This window comes from Schistocerca serialis, chromosome 3 (genome assembly GCF_023864345.2).
Source record: "Schistocerca serialis cubense isolate TAMUIC-IGC-003099 chromosome 3, iqSchSeri2.2, whole genome shotgun sequence".
In the NCBI taxonomy this organism is placed as follows: domain Eukaryota; kingdom Metazoa; phylum Arthropoda; class Insecta; order Orthoptera; family Acrididae; genus Schistocerca; species Schistocerca serialis.
In genome coordinates this window covers 193,289,093-193,306,977 of record NC_064640.1, presented here as the reverse complement: position 1 = coordinate 193,306,977, position 17,885 = coordinate 193,289,093, and the positions used below count along the sequence as shown (strand labels likewise).

The 17,885-nt window shown below is 43.9% G+C and overlaps 1 protein-coding gene and 1 non-coding gene across 3 annotated transcripts in view; one reads left to right on the top strand and one right to left on the bottom strand.

Moving 5' to 3' along the window:
• Positions 1-17,885, top strand: part of LOC126469901 (zinc finger protein rotund-like) — a 900,701-nt gene that overhangs the window by 277,359 nt on the left and 605,457 nt on the right. The gene's annotated exons all lie outside the window — the stretch shown is intronic.
• Positions 14,024-14,097, bottom strand: Trnat-ugu (transfer RNA threonine (anticodon UGU)). The gene has a single exon. It is a non-coding gene; the product is annotated as a tRNA-Thr (tRNA).

Below are 17,885 nucleotides of genomic sequence, written 5' to 3'. Positions count from 1 at the left end.
GTACAATAATGACAAGAAATCAGCGGAACTAGTCAGCAGTGATTTATATCATGTAACTGACACGGTAAAAATTAACTTTTCTTGAAAGCGATACCTTTCGTGTATTTTTAATATAAGTCTTGCTATTGTATCTCGTTTCAGAACCATTAACCGCAGAGGCGAAGATAAATTATTTTTCGCCCATTACATTCGCAAATAGAATAACAAAGGAAGTAACAATGGTATGAAGAACCTTCTGGCAGTGACAGAATAGGGGTACAGGGATTGCAGATAGGAATCTACTGAGGCGGTAGAAGCTGCTTTACTGTCTGCTCCTACCTCCAGACAGATGTCGCCGTTTCCGGCGCCTGCTCTCTCGGCAGGTGAACATCGTCGAACCGGGATTCCGATTACACACTCGTCCTCCTATTTTAAGCTTTGTAACGTCTCTCAAAAGAGTAATAAAGCCTGTTTCTCCTTGTTCTTCATTTAAACAGGTGTTCTTCATCTAAACAGAAACTTTTACTTGGCAAGTACTACACTGAAGCGCCACAGAAACTGGTATATGCACGCGTATTCAAATACAGAGATATGTAAACAGACAGAATACGGCGCTGCGGTCGGCAATGCCTATATAAGACATCAAGTGTCTGGCACATTTGTTAGATCGGTTACTGTTGCTACAATTGCAGGTTATCATGATTTAAACGAGTGTGAACGTGGTGTTATAGTCAGCGCACGAGCGATGCATTTCTGAGGTAGCGATGAAGGGGGGATTTTGCCGTAAGACCATTTCACGAGTGTGCCGTGAATATCAGGAACCCAGTAAAACATCAAATCTCCGACATCGCTGCGGCCCGAAAAAGATGCTACAAGACGATTGAAAAGAATCGTTCAACGTGACAGAAGTGCAACCCTTCCGCAAACTGCTGCAGATTTCAATGGGCTATGAACAAGTGTCAGTTCGCGAAACATTCAACGTAACATCATCGATATGGGCTTTCGGAGTCGAAGACCCACTCGTGTACCCTTGATAACTGCACGACACAAAGCTTTACGCCTCGCCTTGGCCCCTCAACACCGACATTGGACTGTTGATGACTGGAAACATGTTGCATGGTCGGACGAGTCTCGTTTCAATAGTATCGAACGGATGGACGTGTACGATTATGGAGACAACCTCTGGAATCCGTGACGCTGTATGTCAGCAGGGGACTGTTCAAGCTTGTGGAGGCTCTGTAATAGTGTGGGGTGTGTGCATTTGAGCGATATGGGACCCCTGACACATCTCGATACGACTCTGACAGGTGACACGTAAGTAAGTATCCTGTCTGATCACCTGCATCCATTCATGTTCATTGTGCATTCCGACGGACTTGGGCAATTCCAGCAGAACAATACGACACTCCACACGTCCAGAATTGCTACAGAGTGGCTCCAGGAACACTCTTCTGAATTTAAACACTTCCGCTGGCCGCCAAAGTCCCCAGACATGAACATTATGGAGCATATCTGGGATGCCTCACAATATGCTGTTCAGAAGAGATTTCCACCCACTCGCACTCTTACGGATTTATGGACAGCCCTGCAGGATTCGTGGTGTCAGTTCCCTCCAGCACCATTTCAGACATTAATCGAGTCCATCCCACGTCGTGCTGCGGCACTTGTGCGTGCTCGCGGGGGCCCTACACGATATTAGGCAGGTGTGCCAGGTTTTTTGGCCCTTCCGTGTATATGGTCCATGTTTTAACGTCATTAACACTAGGAAGATTATAATTATTTTACAGAAATTGGTTAATAAACTTGCGTTATCGGGTGGGGATTTATAGGACACCCTTTGATACTTCAGGAGTGCACCACACGAAGGTAGCAATTACTCGGGTAACAGAGTACTTGTAGAGTGCACATGAGGGTTTTTTTTTAGACTAGGCGGTAGTTTGAGGTACTCTTATGAACACTCGACAGTCGATACGCATCAAGGGAGTCAGACCGCGTTCAGAGTAAAGACGCTTCGACTGTCAAAATTTTATCAGTCATTTGTCGAAATATTCATAATAAAGGACCCGAATTTACTGCCATCCAGAGACGTTCTCGCGCTCAAATTATTTTTGGGACTGAAAGCTGGCTGAAACCCGAAGTGAAAAGCTCTGAGATATTTAGTGAGTCATGGAACATATTTCGAAAAGACTGATTAGAGGCCATAGGAGGGAGAAAGTTCATTGCAGTTGACAAATATAAATATTGCCTCTATCCAGGTCGAAGATGAGTGTGACAGTGAAGTCATCTGGTCGAGTATAATATGTTCAGGTGAAACCAAGTTAACCGTTGGATGTTTTTACGGGTCGCCCGATTCTGATGTGACAGTTCTAGAATCATTCAAAGAAAATCTACGGTCAATAACGGGCAAATACCCAGATCATGCAATACTAGTTGGAAGCGACTTTAACCTGCCGAGTATAGACTGGCATTTCTATCGATTCATTGCAGGGGGAACGGACAGACAGTCGTACGCGATACTTTTGTACTCGTTTCCTGAAAACTGTCTTGAACAGCTAGCTCGATAGCCCACACGCTATCGTAGACCTTGTAATTACGAATAGGCGAGATCTTCTCGACAATGTCAGTATAGAATCGGGCATGGTTCAAATGGCTCTGAGCACTATGGGACTCAACATCTATGGTCATCAGTCCCCTAGAACTTAGAACTAATTAAACCTAACTAACCTAAGGACATCACACAACACCCAGTCATCACGAGGCAGAGAAAATCCCTGACCCCACCGGGAATCGAACCCGGGAACCCGGGCGTGGGAAGAGAGAACGCTACCGCACGACCACGAGCTGCGGACTGGACGTAGAGGGATTAGGGGCAAAGTTCAAGCAGAATGAAAGTTTCACTCTGCAGCAGAGTGTGCGCTGATACGAAACTTACTGGCAGATTAAAACTGTGTGCAGGACCGAGGCTCGAACTCAGGACCTTCGCTTTTAGCGGGCAAGTGCTCTGCCAACTGAACTACCCAAGCACGGCTCAGGAATCGTCCTCATAGCCATACGTGCGCCAGTACCTCGTCTCCTGCCTCCAAACTTCACAGAAGCTCTCATGCGAAACTTGCACAACTAGCACACCTGGAAGAAAGGATATTGGGGAGACATGGCTCAGCCACAGCCTGGGGATGTTTCCAGAATGGCTAAGCCATGTCTCCCCAATATTCTATCTTCCAGGAGTGCTAGTTCTGCAAGTTTCACAGGAGAGCTTCTGTGAAGTTTGGAAGGTACGAGACGAGGTACTGGCGGAAGTAGGACTGTGAGGACGGGTCGTGAATTGTGCTTGGGTAGCTCAGTTGGTAGAGCACTTGCCCGCGGAAAGGGCCAAGGTCCCGAGTTGTAGTCTCGGTCCGGCACACAGTTTTAATGTGCCAGGAAGTTTCAAAGTTCAAGCAGATTATAAATCGTGGTCTGCAGAATTCTGTTCCTAGTTACTAGATAAAGGATGGGAAAGACCCGTCATGGTTTTATAAGGATATTCGGAAGATGATGGGGAAGCAGGGGCTGTTGCACTTGTGCGTCTGTGAAAAGATGTATGAGCGAAGCATACAACTACCACTGTCATACCTTAGCAAAAGATCTGGCAGAGAACACGAGAAAATTCTGGTCCTATGTAAAATCGGTAAGCGGGTCTAAGGCTTCCATTCCGTCCTTGGTTGGCCAGTCTTGTGTGGCAGTTGAAGACAGCAAAACGAAAGCCGAAGTTTCTCATTTCGCGTTCAAAAAAACTATCACACAGAGGAATCGTACAAACATATCGTCATTTGACCATCGAACAGGCTCCCGTATGGACGACATAGTAATAACTATCCCTGGCGTAGAGAAAAAACTGAAAGATTTGAAAGCAAATGGGAATAAGTCACCAGACCCGTATGGAATGCCAGTTCGGTTTCACAAAGGGTACGCTACGGCATTGGCCCCTTACCTAGCTTGCATTCATCTCGAATCTCTCACCTAGCAAGAATTCCCAAGCGACTGGAGAACAGCGCAAGTGACTCCAGTATTTAAGAAAGGTAAAAGAATGGACCTGAAAAATTAGAGACCAATATCCCTAACTTCAGTTTCCTGCAGAATCCTTGACCATATTCTCAGTTCGAATATAATAAATTTTCTTGACAGTGAGGAGCTTATGTCCACGAATCAGCATGGTTTTAGAAGGCATCGCTCATGCGAAACTCAGCTGCCCTTTTCTCGCATGACATAATGCGAACTATGGATCAAGGGCAACAGGGAGATTACGTAATTCTAGACTTCCGGAAAGCATTTGACACGGTGGCCCATCGCAGGCAGTTAACGAAGGTACGAGCATATGGAATAACTGCACAGATATGTGAGTGGCTCGAAGACTTCTTTAGGAAAAGAACTCAGTATGTTTTACTCGACGGCGAGTGTTCATATGAGACAAGGATACCTTCAGGAGTGCCCCGTGCAAGTGAAATATGACCACTGTTGCTCTTTATGCACGTAAATGATTTGGTGGAGGGGGTAGGCAGCAATCTGCTGTTGTTTGCTGATTATGCTGAGGAGTACGCTAAAGTGTCGAAGTTGAATGACTGTGGGAAGATGCAAGATGACTTAGACAAAACGTTTAGTTGGTATGATGAATGGCGGCTATCTCCAAATGTGGGGAAATGTAAGTTAATTCGGATGAGTAGGAAAAACAAACCAGTACTGTTCGGATACAGCATTAGTAGCGTACACATTCACGTCGTTTAAATATTTGACCGCAACGTTGCAAAGCGATATGAAATGGAGCGAACATGTGAAGACTGCGGTACGGAAGGCGAATGGTCGACCTCGGTGTACTGGGAGAATTTTAGGAAAGTGTGGTTCATCTGTAAAGGAGACCGCATATAAGAGGCTCGCGCGACCTATTCCTGAATGCTGCTCCAGTGTTTGGGAGCCATACCAGGTCGGATTGAAGGGGAACATCGAAGCAATTCAGAGGCAGACTGCTACATTTCTTATCAGTAGGTTCGAACAACACGTAAGTGTTACGGAAATGTTTCGGGAACTCAAATGGAAATCCCTGGAGGGAAGGCAACGCTCTTTTCGAGAAACACAATTGAGAAAATTTAGAGAAGCGGCATCTGAAGCTGACTGCCGAATGGTTCTACTGCCACCAACATATATTGAGCGTAAGCAACACAAAAATTAAAAAACGAGAAATTAGGGCTCATTTGGAGGCATATAGAGAGTCGTTTTTCCTTCACCGTATTTGTGAGTGGAACAGGAAAGGCTCTGGCTCTGAGCACTATGGGACTTAACAGCTGTGGTCATCAGTGGAACAGGAAAGGAAATGACTAGTAGTTGTACAGGGTACTCTCCGCCACGCACCGTACGGTGACTTGCGGAGTATCTCCGTAGATGTATATGTAGATGTAGGCTTCACAGCAGTCACCGAAGGAATACAGATACGCGCTGATTGGAGATAGTGATAAGTTTTTACATATTCATCTTTTAGCAGCAGTTGCATTAGGTCATTAAAGTTATGAAATTATTGAATTTTACGTTCTTATTCATGATAACATTCTTAACTTCTGTCTCTATATTATTAACTTATAACCGACCAAATAATTTACTTTTTGAGTACAAGTGCTGTTTGATTTTTTTAACTTTTTTTGTAGTTATACCGAAGTTCAGCCATCTGTTAAATAATATAAATTTGTTGTAACTGTGTTAAATGCGACCTTTATTAGCCAGGTTACAAGAAAAGAGAAGCAAATAAATAAACGTTTTGGCCGTAACAGATCACTAAACTCATAGGAAAATAAATTTAAACAGGAATTTTTGTAAGAATAGCTTCGTAGTTCTCGCAAAGCCTTGTTCGTAAATTTAGACAACCGGTAAGGACACCATCGCACTTTTCATGTAGTGATAGTAAGAATAAAATTTGAGAGATTAGGATGAGTAAGGAGACAGTCATTTTGCCCTCACTCCGTTGGCGAACAAGTTAGGAATGTGTATGACCAATACAGGCCCTAGTGCCCTCCGTGGAGCTCTGTATAATGGCTTTCGGAGTATGTAAGGGGACGATCAGAAAATTACCGTTTCAGTGCGTTGCTGCAGCTATAGGCAAGCCAGCGCTACCCCAATGTAGGTATATAAGCACCGACATGTAAACAAGGATTTAGTGTGGCTTTCGAACTGAAAGTTCCTACAGAAATGCCCTGTTCTTTTTCCTGTAGGACTAATAGTGGCTGCGTAGCGATCGTGAGAATATGAGAATCTGAAAATCTGGCACGTAGTTTTTGAAGGTCAGATATAACAATTGTGGGCTGCATAAAATGACATCGTTTTGAAGGCCAGATATAAAATTATGGGTTGCATAAGACGACATCGGTAGGAGAACCTCATTCACCTTTCACATGCAGATGTAGACCGATAGCTGATTAAACAGTGGTAAATTCAGCGTGGAAATAACATGGAGACGAATATGCGCTGTTTTTATGATTATAGACTCAGCGATAAATCATTGACGTCGTTCCAGTATCGTGGTGTAACGTATTAAGATATGCAGTATTAGATGTAATGTTTACGGTAAAGTGATTGTAGCCTGTGCTTTATTGTCAGGACCTCGGACAGATGTAACGGAATATGTATTATTCGCGCTGGTCATCCTTGCCGGTTTAACGAGTGGAACTACTGAAACGTCTCTGACAATATCTGCGGGATTGGTTACAGCTTTCTAGCTTTCTGTATTGGGGGTAGTGCGTTACGGAGATAAGCAACGAATTGCAATGGGAAGCTTTAGCAAAAAAGTGCCGTGCTCCTCTGAAGGGCTACTGAACTTTTCTCTGAGGAACCTAAGAATGCACTATTTTTCTTTACACACGTGTCGCGCCAAGACCTCAGTAATCAGCGAAATACGAGTGCGTTGGGAAACCTGAAACTTCAGTGGTGTGTTTTTGGGCGAACGTCTTTAACAACGAAAAATAGATTTTTAAATGTTTTGTGGTTATTTCTTATATATCCGAAAGTAGTGCACCATTTCAAATACAGAAGTTTTAATGAAAATGGTTCAAATTGCTCTGAGCACTATGGGACTCAACTGCTGTGGTTATAAGTCCTCTAGAACTTAAAACTACTTAAACCTAACGAACCTAAGGACATTACACACATCCATGCCCGAGGCAGGATTCGAACCTGCGACCGTAGCGGTCGTGCGGTTCCAGACTGTAGCGCCTTTACTCGCTCGGCCACTTCGGCCGGCTTGAAAATATAAGAGATGTACTGTCGATACGTGTGGAAACTGATTTCGAAAATTACAAGGTGAGTCTGAAAAGTTCGGTGAATTGACCCAGAAAATAAATGAAACAAAATTTACAAACAAAATACCTTTAATGGCCTTCAAAGTAATCACCAGTAGCTACAACACACGTCTGACATCGGTTGTAAAGCTGTTGAAGACTGTCAGCAAACTCTTCTTGTGGAATCGCTCGAAGCACCGTGGTCATGCGCTAATTTAAGGCGAGGAAACAAAAAGTAAACTGCCGGCGCCAAATCTGGAGAATAAGGAGGGTGTTGAAGAACAGTCGCCTTGCACTGAGCAAGAAAGTTGAGCACACAGGAGTTGCGGATGTCCAACAACTAGTGAGCACGTTGCTTCGAGCGATTCCACAAGACGTTTCCTAGAGCTTTACGACCGATGTCAGAAACGTGTTGTAACTGCTGGCGCATCATTGAAGGTCAGTAAAGGTATTTTGTTTGTAACTCTTGTTTCCTTTAATTAATCGAACTTTTCAGACGCACCTTGTATTCAGTCAGGCACTGTTTGTTATCAGTTTATCAGATTCATTACGAAAAGAAAGATCGTATACTGCCAGAAAATCTGTCTGTTGAGAGTTGGGTGGTATATGTACATTCTTGATATGGACGATCGTATGTAGTAGAAGCTAGCGCGTTTTCAGACGATAGTACACTGTAGCAGCGTTATGACACATCTAAATTCAGTTCAGGTATTCTGGCTGTTTCTAAGCTGCAAACGTAAGAGCAAACAGGGAGGAGCGGAGGTATTATGGTCCGAAAATTTGCATGATTGTAAATTACTCCCTCCTTCGTACGCGTGTGTGTTCCTCTTTCATTATGCGCTATTATTAAATAAGTGACCAAAGGCCCGTACACACAGCAAACAAAGCTGCTTAGGAGGGTCGCAAGAAGGGCAGCGCTGACGAGGCAGCGCGGCATTGCTCCCTGGCTGCAGCATCGCGAACGCTCACTACTCAAGCCTTACACCTCAGTCTTCTGCTTTAGGCAACCAGTCATGATTCTGCTACGGACATAGGATCCAACATGACGCTGTACTTAATTTCATATTATATCTTTCACGAAAGAGAACATTATTTCTCCTTAGCCTTTATAATTCCACAGAACCGTGCTTATTTAAACCAGTATCGACTGTGTAGCCATTCTCAGATGCGAAAGTCAATGAATATGTGTCATATGCCCTACAAACAACAATCAGGCATCTAATCCTGCGGTCTATCACACAGCTGGGAAATGTGTAATCGCAAGTTTTGCAAAACTGAGCAAAGTACACGTTATTAATTATCTAAGATTCACACGAACCGAAGGGAAAGGGGGATAGGCAATCCGCACGTCAGGTGATAGGACCAATAAAATTCGAGCTCCCACTCCCGCTAATCATCCTTTGTAACTACTTCAGTTGTGTAGGCCTCTCCATTCGAGGTCTGTGCATTGTGGGGGAGGTTCAGGTATGTTATAAACAAACTATTATTGACAATAATTTTATAGTGGAAGGGTTCGGAAATAAGAACAATGATACAACATATTAACTAATGATTTATTATTAACAATTTCTTTTGCAATACAATTTTTACAATAAATTTTGTTACTTATTAACATTTTTCCTATTGCGTTGTTGTTTGCAAAGCTATTTGTTTCTGATGACATACACACAGTGGTGTTTCTTTTACAAAGCTATTTTTTCTTATGTATTGGGTTGGTGCATAAGATCGTAGAGTTTTTCCATCTAAGAAACACAACAGACGCACATAAGCCGGCCAGAGTGGCCGAGCGCTTCTAGGCGCTACAGTCCGGAACCGCGCAACCGCTACGGTCGCAGGTTCGAATCCTGCCATGGATGTGTGTGATGTCCTTAGGTTAGTTAGGTTTAATTAGTTCTAAGTTCTAGGGGACTTATGACCTCAACAGTTGAGTCCCATAGTGCTCAGAGCCATTTGAACCATTTTGACGCACATAACAGAGTCCTTAGTCATCAATAATATGTTATCCTTCACTGTCTACAACTGTCTACCAACTCTGGGGTAACTTTTCGATTCCACCACTGAAGAAATCACTTGGTTTTGTGGCGACAAACTCGTCGAACCATTTTCGGAGCGCATTTTCATCTGGAAAGGAGGGTCCTTGAAATGTCTTCCATAGAAAGCGGAAAAGATGAAAACCTGAGGGCGCAAGATCAGGTGAATAAGGTGGGTGCGGAATGGCTTCCCAATCCAACTCCTGTACAGTGTATTTTGTCAGTCTAGCAGAATGCGTGTGGGCGTTACTGTGGAGTAGCATCACTTCACGCGGTCTTCCTGGCCGTTGTTCTTGGACTGCGTTTGCAAGACGTTCAGTTGATGTCAATAAATTCCGGTAGTGATGGTTACACCTTGGAGAAGCAATTCGTAGTACTCCACACCGTCGCTGTTCCGCTAGATGCACAACATTATCTTTTGTGGGTGCGCGCAGGTTTTGTACGAGAAGTTCTGCTTTGTTCTGGCTCAACCATTCCATGCACATGTGGCCACGTGCTGATTTTTGTGATTTTGACTAAGAGCATGCGGTACTCAAACCCCCTGTTTTTCAACCTTCCGCATTGCATAAAAATGTCGCACGTCGGCGGAATGATCACAGTTCATCACGTCTGCCAGTTCTCCATTACACTGACGTGGATCGTTGTGGATTAATGTGTTGAAACGATTTTCATCAAACCTCGGAGGTCTTCCTGAGCGTGGAGAGTCACCAATTTTAAAACGAGAAGGGCTGGCGGTAACACTCCACGGAGGCTCGAATTTCTCTAATTTTAGCACCATGATGTTTATGTGAGATGTATGTTTTAAAAAAGAGTGCGTTTCTGGATTTATTTTGGATCGTGGACTCCAGGAACTTTGTGAGGAAGTCGCTCTGCGATGATTATCACAAACTTGCAACGTCTCGTACTGTAATTTGTTGAGTACATTCGTTATGCTCTCAAGACGGCTTAATAAACATGTGACGAGTCGTGCAGCTATTCTTTAAGCATTTTATACGTCATCCGTTAATCCAACTTCGTAAGAGTTCCAGACTGACGCACAGTACTCAAGAATTTGTCGAATGACGGTCTTGTAATTGATGCGTTCGTGTGTGAGCTAGACTTCCGTAGATTCCTCCAATAAATCTGAGTCCAAGATCTACCTCCGCAAGGCAGATTTGCAGCTGATTGCAGTGACTGAATGCCAATCGAGGAGACTAACCACGTAGGACAATTTCATCCATTTCCACGCATTACATTACATTTATTTACGTCAAGCGATAGCTGCCAATGTTTGTTCCAGACGCTGATTTCCGCAAGTCGCTCTGCAGTTAGTAACAAATTTTAAACAGTGTCACGTCCCTGTACACCAATGCGTTGCCTGTGAACAGAAACAGAACATTATCAGCCAGGTTATTTATATAGATCGTATCGCTCACTGCGTCCATCCCTGGTAGCTGAATGCTCGGCGCGACAGAATGTCATACCTAACGGTCCGGGTTCGATACCCGGCTGGGTCGGAGATTTTTCTCCGCTCAGGGACGGGTTGTTGTGTTGTTCTTATCATCATCATTTCATCCGCATCGACACGCAAGTGGGGTCAACTCGAAAGACTTGTACCAGGCCAGGGCCCAACGGACGGCCAAATGGCAAAAGATGTGTTGCTGCTGGCGGCGAGGGAGCCTCGGTGGAGCGGGATGTGTCCTGGCGTCGAGTCCTCAGCCCTCTGCCTCTACTGCTTTCGCATCACAGCCTTCCTGGCGTATTTTTGCTGGCGCCACATAAGCCAGTAAGATCGCCGTGTACTCTCATTTCCAAAGCTACTTTGAAGGTCGAATCCCAGAAACCGTTGGTGCGGCACAGCACCTTTGTTCAGGAACACTGTGGATGCCGTGCTTTGCCACTACAGACTTCTCGGTTTGTCCGAGGCGAACGCTCCTCACACGTTCTAAGAGGCGCTACGAGATGCAGCTCTGCGTCTGGTCGATGTACTGCATACCACACTCGCAACTGATGTTGTAGACGCCAGCTGCCCGCAGCCCTAGTTGTCTGACTAACCCAACATATTCGTGATGTTAACCGTTGAGCTGAAAATAGTTTTTACCCGGTGGTTCTCCACCGTCCTGACAATGTTGGCTGTGGGCGGCTCTGCGTAGTGGAGGAATGCCAAGCGTTTGGTTTCTTCTTCTCGATTGTTTTCTTTCTTCTTCTTGTTCGGATGGAGAGCGCGTGTTATATGTATCTCCGAGTATCCGGAGGTTTTGCGCAGATGCTGCAACTCGGTAGAGAGACTTCCCTCGTCGCATGTGGCTCACGCTGCGTGTATCAGGGCACTCCAGTGTAAAACGCTCACGCGAAGATGGCAGTATGGTTGTCAGCCGAAATATTGTGGCAAGGTGTCGACGCCATCCGGTTGCATTCCTGCAACTTTAAGTATCGAAGATTTTTCGATGTCAAGAAACATAGCTTCAATCTGATTCTGAAAATCTCCAGAACGCTTAAAAACTCAGATTGCACAGCGTAACTGTCGTCGCAACTGGTTTCGCTATAGGTCCCAATGTTCGAGTTCTGTGGACGTCCGTACGCACTGAAAATCTCCTCTTGCGTGGTAAACTCATTGCTGTTGCACAAGTTTTTACTTCGCTTCGTACTTTAGTATACAGCGTGTTGTGAACCGACGCCGGGATGTTTGCTGCGACTAATCCATTATATCGGGGTTTAATAAAACCCGGAACGGCCCGTGGAATGCAAGTCCAGAAGCTAACACTTCGCGCTGTGTCATGCCGATGTGCTCACCTGCTGGGAGAAAGCCTCAACAGCGCCTGGCAGCATTCACCGGAAACTACGGGCCTCTGGTTTTGCTACGAACGTTTCCATAAACAAATCAACTCTTCGAGTAACCAAGATACTTTCATACTTTTCACTTCGTGTCCTCAAAAAAAGCTCTTAAGCTCTTATCTCTTAGTTGCGATACTGTTCACTGGAGAAATTGGTGAAGACGTGATCAGTTGTTCATCTCGCAAAATCCCCGCAGAACACGTTTATATTTTTATCGTATAGATATACATGCCATTTTAGTGTAAGTAAAACATCAATAATTGTATGGTAATGGAAATATTGGGGCTAGGTCTACCTGATCCCCATAACACAACGACAAAAAATAAATTTCACCTATTAGTCCCTAAATGTTGTAATATGGTACTGTGGATGTCAGCAGTAGCTTTATTGTGTGTGTATCTTCAGCTACCAATGACGAACAGTGGTTTTCGCAAAAATACCCTAATAACACTGCTCAGGAAAGAGTCAAAACGGGCTTTAAGGATATTTGCACCTAGCAATGAGGAAGCCGACTCGTTTAAAAAACTGGACAACTGTAAGTAGGACTGGCGCTCCGCCAGTCGGGTGCAAACGTATACGGATATTGATAGCAATAATTATTTCGCGTGGCTCAATGGCCTGGTGCAAGTCTTTCCATTCGACGCCACTTGGGTGAATCGCGTATCCTAACGTAACCCAGTTATACAACCGGGGAAAGGAGACCTAAAGTTAAACGTGCAATACGAACCACATGTAGTTTGTGGCGACTCCTCAAAACGTTAAGAGGCGAAGGCTAGGTTAAAACGAAGACTGGAAAATCCTTGGTCCCAAGGAGATTCGAGGCTGCAATCTCTCGGTTTCGAGGCACGCACTTTACGGCTAGGCCACCAGCCTCAACATGTATGTAGACAGCTTATCTGTAGGTTTTGATGAGTGAGTTTGCGCGTGGCAACGTATGTGAAGTTTGTGGCCGTATCTTCTGATTGCATTGACTGAGAAGTTTAAATGTTTTACACCGCTAAGGGACCGTAGACTTTAGTATTTGACATAAATGTCAACTTCCTGGAAAAAGGGACTGTTAACGGACGGACAGACAGACAGATGGACTGACGGAATGGCAAAGAGTTTATTTTCATGTGATATAATTACAATTCACAATTGTAATTTTGACATTTTTGCTCCACTCGTACTGTGAAACCTGGTTTCTTGTCTAATTTCATGAGTTTAAGTCAACAGGAAGTGCGCTATAGATTCTGATGAATGAAGTTGCGAGTGTTGAAATATATGACATAAACGGCCGTATCTTTTGAATGCATTGACTTAGAAGCTTAAATCTTTGATAGCGGGAAGGAACCATAGATCTTTGTATGTGACACAAATTTCAACTTGATACCTCTAAGCGTTCCTGAGAATAAAGGGGATCTAACAGTCAGACAACCAAGCGATCCTATGAGCGTTCCGTTTTTACCGACTGAGGTACGGAATCCTTAAAACGAACCGAATATTGGCGTTTAACATCACGGCGACAACGAGTAAATACACACGACAGATAAAGTATAGGGAAGGAAATAGGCAGTGTCTTTTAAATGAAACCGTTTAAATATTCATCTTCAATGACTTACGGAAATCACGGAAAATCTAAATTAGCATGTAAATGCGGGGACCTGAATGCCGCTCCACCTCTATGTGAGTCCAGTGTCTTAATCACTGCGCCATCTCGCTTAGTAACTCATTGCAGTGTATCTGGCTACGACGTACACTTTGTTTTCATACTATTGTGTAGAGCTGTTCGTTTGTGCGTGTCCCGAAGAAGGCAATTCATCAGTAACGAAACTGAACCATACTTAAAACGGAATTAGAATGAAATTAATACCTTCAGCTGCTGACGGGCGTTGATATTTATCAACGGGGATAGGTGAAAATGTGTGCCCCGACCGGGACTCTAACCCGGGATCTCCTGCTTACATGGCAGACGCTCTATCCAGCTGAGCCACCGAGGCTCAAAGGATAGAGCGACTGCAGGGACTATCTCGCGCACGCCTCCCGCGCGACCCACATTTCGGACATATCCGAAAGAACAGGCATCATATCCATGTAAGTATATAGTTCTGGCAATACCGGCTATGACCTTCTTCTGTGCGGATGCACACATATTCCCCGAACTCTTACGGGACTTGGTAAGAATATCTTCCACGAGTAATGAGTGTGTTTGGGTGGGACACTACGAATGTAGTGTGTGGACACACAAGGTGAGAATGTGGGTCTCGCGGGAGGCGTGCGCGGGATAGTCCCTGCAGTCGCACTATCCTCTGTGCCCCGGTGGCTCAGATGGATAGAGCGTCTGCCATGTAAGCAGGAGATCTCGACTTCGAGTCCCGGTCGGGGCACACATTTTCACCAGTCCCCGTTGATATATATATCAACTCTCGTCAGCAGCTGAAGGTATTAATTTAATTCTAATTTCGTTCTAGACGGCTGAAGGTCATCAATGGTGTCTGTCCGAAAGAACAGACACCATATCCATATAAGTACATACTTGATTCAGGTTCCATGCTTTCCCTAAACCGTTCAAGGCAAATACGCAGGAGATTTTTTTCCTTTGAACAGTTCATTGCCAATTTCATCATATCCCTCTCTCGTAGTTTCCAAATCCGACACTGTGCTCCGTCTTTAATTACTTGCACGACGACAGGACATTGAAGCCTAACCCTTCTTTAGTTTTTCGTAAATAAGTAGGTCTGAATCAGAATACAGTCGACAGGAAACTGTGACGACGCAATAGAAGGACCAAAGTGTACGCTTCAAGAATTCTTTTGCTGCAAACTATAGAATTTATGCAAAAATTAACAATTACTTCTCTAAAGCTGTCAACAGTCAACTTAAAATGCCTGTAAAACTATTAGCAACAGAACGATACCAGTTGTTTTATAAGGGTGATTCGCCACACTTTTACTGAGTTGTGTGTACAGTAAACTTGTCACAGTGCTCATTGCACGTAGTTCAAGAAAAGATGAATTACAGCTTTGTCACTGAAATATACCTATCATTTAAAATATTCCATTCAATTTTTCGTTATATTTCTTGCCAATTCCATTAATTAACTATTTAGGATAAGTGTTTTAGTTCTGTACGTCTCAGTTCACTGCCAGCCTGAACACGTTCTTTTTGTCAGAACAAAAACACTAATTTGATATTGTACCTTTAATTTTTGACGAAGCAATGTAGCTTTGTATAGTGTGGTCAGTAACAGTCTGAAAAGTCTGCAAGGGTGTGGCAGAGTAGTCTGTGCTGAGAAATAATTGTCAAGAAAAAAATTCGATAGGCTGCGCCGTTCTAGGTTTAATTAGCACTGAAGTTAGCTAAATAGGCCGCTGCGCGCGCAAATTCAAGCGGCCCACCAGAGACGGTGGTGCCAAACACGCTCTTCATTTGTTTTTCTAAAACCAAACTAAAGAGCGATACAAAAATTGGACCTGGGTCGGTAATAAGGATCGAACCCGAAGCAAAGGCTGAGCAGTCCCGTGCGCTGTCATCTACGCTATCACTAAATGTACCTGGCGGGCCGCTTGAATTCCCGCGCGCAACGCCCTGATTGGATAAATTGGATGCTAATTAAATCGGAAAATGCACAACATACCGATGTTTTTAACAATTACTTCTCAGCACAACCTCCCCTGCAACACCCTTACAAGCTCTTCAGACTGTTTCTGACCACCTTGTATAATTAGCGGCATAAGTTTAGTCATAGGCAATTAAATAATATGATTAAGAAATAATAATATGTACCTTGATAAAAATTTTAATTTAACATTTTGGTCAGTAGTGCAGTATTAAATTAGATTAATAATCCTGATTCACTGATCAGGATTAAGCGACCATTCAGTTAAACCGAGGAGTACTGTTGACGGCAAGAAAGGTCTTTTATGAAGCATTAAAATTCACAACTAAATATTTGTGTCCACATAATGTATCTATCACCTAATTATGAAACTTCGGTCTTAGTACGAAAATGCGAGTCCATTTGCTAATCACCGTGCCACTTCGCACGGCGAAGGGAAGAGTGAGGAAACGAAGGTTCAAATGGCTCTGAGCACTATGGGACTTAACTTCTGAGGTCATCAGTCCCCTAGAACCTAGAACCAAGGACATCACACACATCCATGCCCGAGGCAGGATTCGGACCTGCGACCGTAGCGGTCGCGCGGTTCCAGACTGTAGCGCCTAGAACTGCTCGGCCACCCCGGCCGGCAACGAAGGTGGAAAGGGAAATTCAGTGAGAGTGCCAGCACAGGACTCTATGTACCCTACGTTTGAAGACTACTGCGCCCCATAAACGACACGTAGGTTCGTATAAAGAATGCCGAGTGTTAACTGCAGTCCCCATAATATATGAAGGATGAAGGATGAGGAAAGTGCTTAGGTAAATACACACTTCACCCTGAGTCGAATGGCAGTGTGTGTATAGATTGCGTCAACGCAACGCATAGTTGGAAATTACAAATGTGCATGTTTCTTATTAGCTGTATATTGTCAAGGATTATCCTTTAGAAGAATTTTGATTCTTCTTGTTCTTTCTCATTGAATATTAACGGAAGCCTGTTGATTCACCAATATATTGATCTCACGTGTGCTTTATTCCAGAGAGGGGCTAAACAGGAGTATGTACGCGGGAGAGAGTGAAATGGGAGTGGTTTTGGAAGTTAGTGGGTATGGCGTTCAACTCAGATACGGAGCTCATAACCATTTCAATTTCTTTAAAGATACGTGATCCTTTAAAGGAGTTGATATTTTGGAGGGCGGTAGAGGAAAAGAAAAATGTATTATGTATTCAGTGGTACGTGCGGGGCGAAGGGAATATTTGGGTGCAGTGGTGTATCGATTGGACGGATCGGGACTGTTGTTTGAAATATTATGGTGAGAAGGCTGTGCCTAAAATGTGTAGGAGTGTGTTAGGTGTGACAAATTACAGAAATTCTGTTTAAGTGGTGACTGCAGGTTGTGGTGAAGCGATGTCCTGGGGCCACGTGGAACGACGTGTGACCGTCTTCCAAACTGCTTTCTGGAGTCGAGCAGCGATGATCGCTGGCGAGTCCCGTGTATCGTCCGACTTCGACAGTGTACAAAACTTGCGATAATCCTGAAGTGAAATGTTTACATTGCAATATGTTTGTGAATCGTCTACAATGGTCAATCTGGCCAATGTGTTATTCATGATTCTAAGCTGTGTGTTCGCCTACATAGTTCTTTCAACGGCCAAAGATTAATCAAATGTCGAGTCTGCCAGAAGTCGTCCATCGTTGCTATCAGCGCTTTCCATTTAGTGTGGGATGAATTCTCAAATGTTGGAGGAAAGTAATGAACACATTCACCTATTTTACAACATTTAGGATGAAAATAATTTTAGTGAAGCATTGTAGTTCCATTTTAAAATAATATCGTTTGAGAATAACCCCTTTTACATTTCAAAGGACGAAGTCTCTTTATCGGTGTTTCAGCCGGTAATGGTGCGGTGCCGGATGAGGTTATAAGTAGAAATGCTTCAATAATCATTTATTTAGTTAATATACTGGCTCTCATAAAAACTTATTTTTCTTAGGTTAACCCCCGAATTACATTTCGGGTCAAAGAGTTTGGAGCATATTAACAGTGGAATTAGTGCGTATAAAGGGGTTGTTCCTCAGTTAAAGCCACGTGGCGATGCAGCCACATTACCCATTCTCTTGAAGAAGCAGTTTGTGCGAACGCCGTACAATTTGTAAAAGCAACGCAGAAGCATGCAGGGGACGCT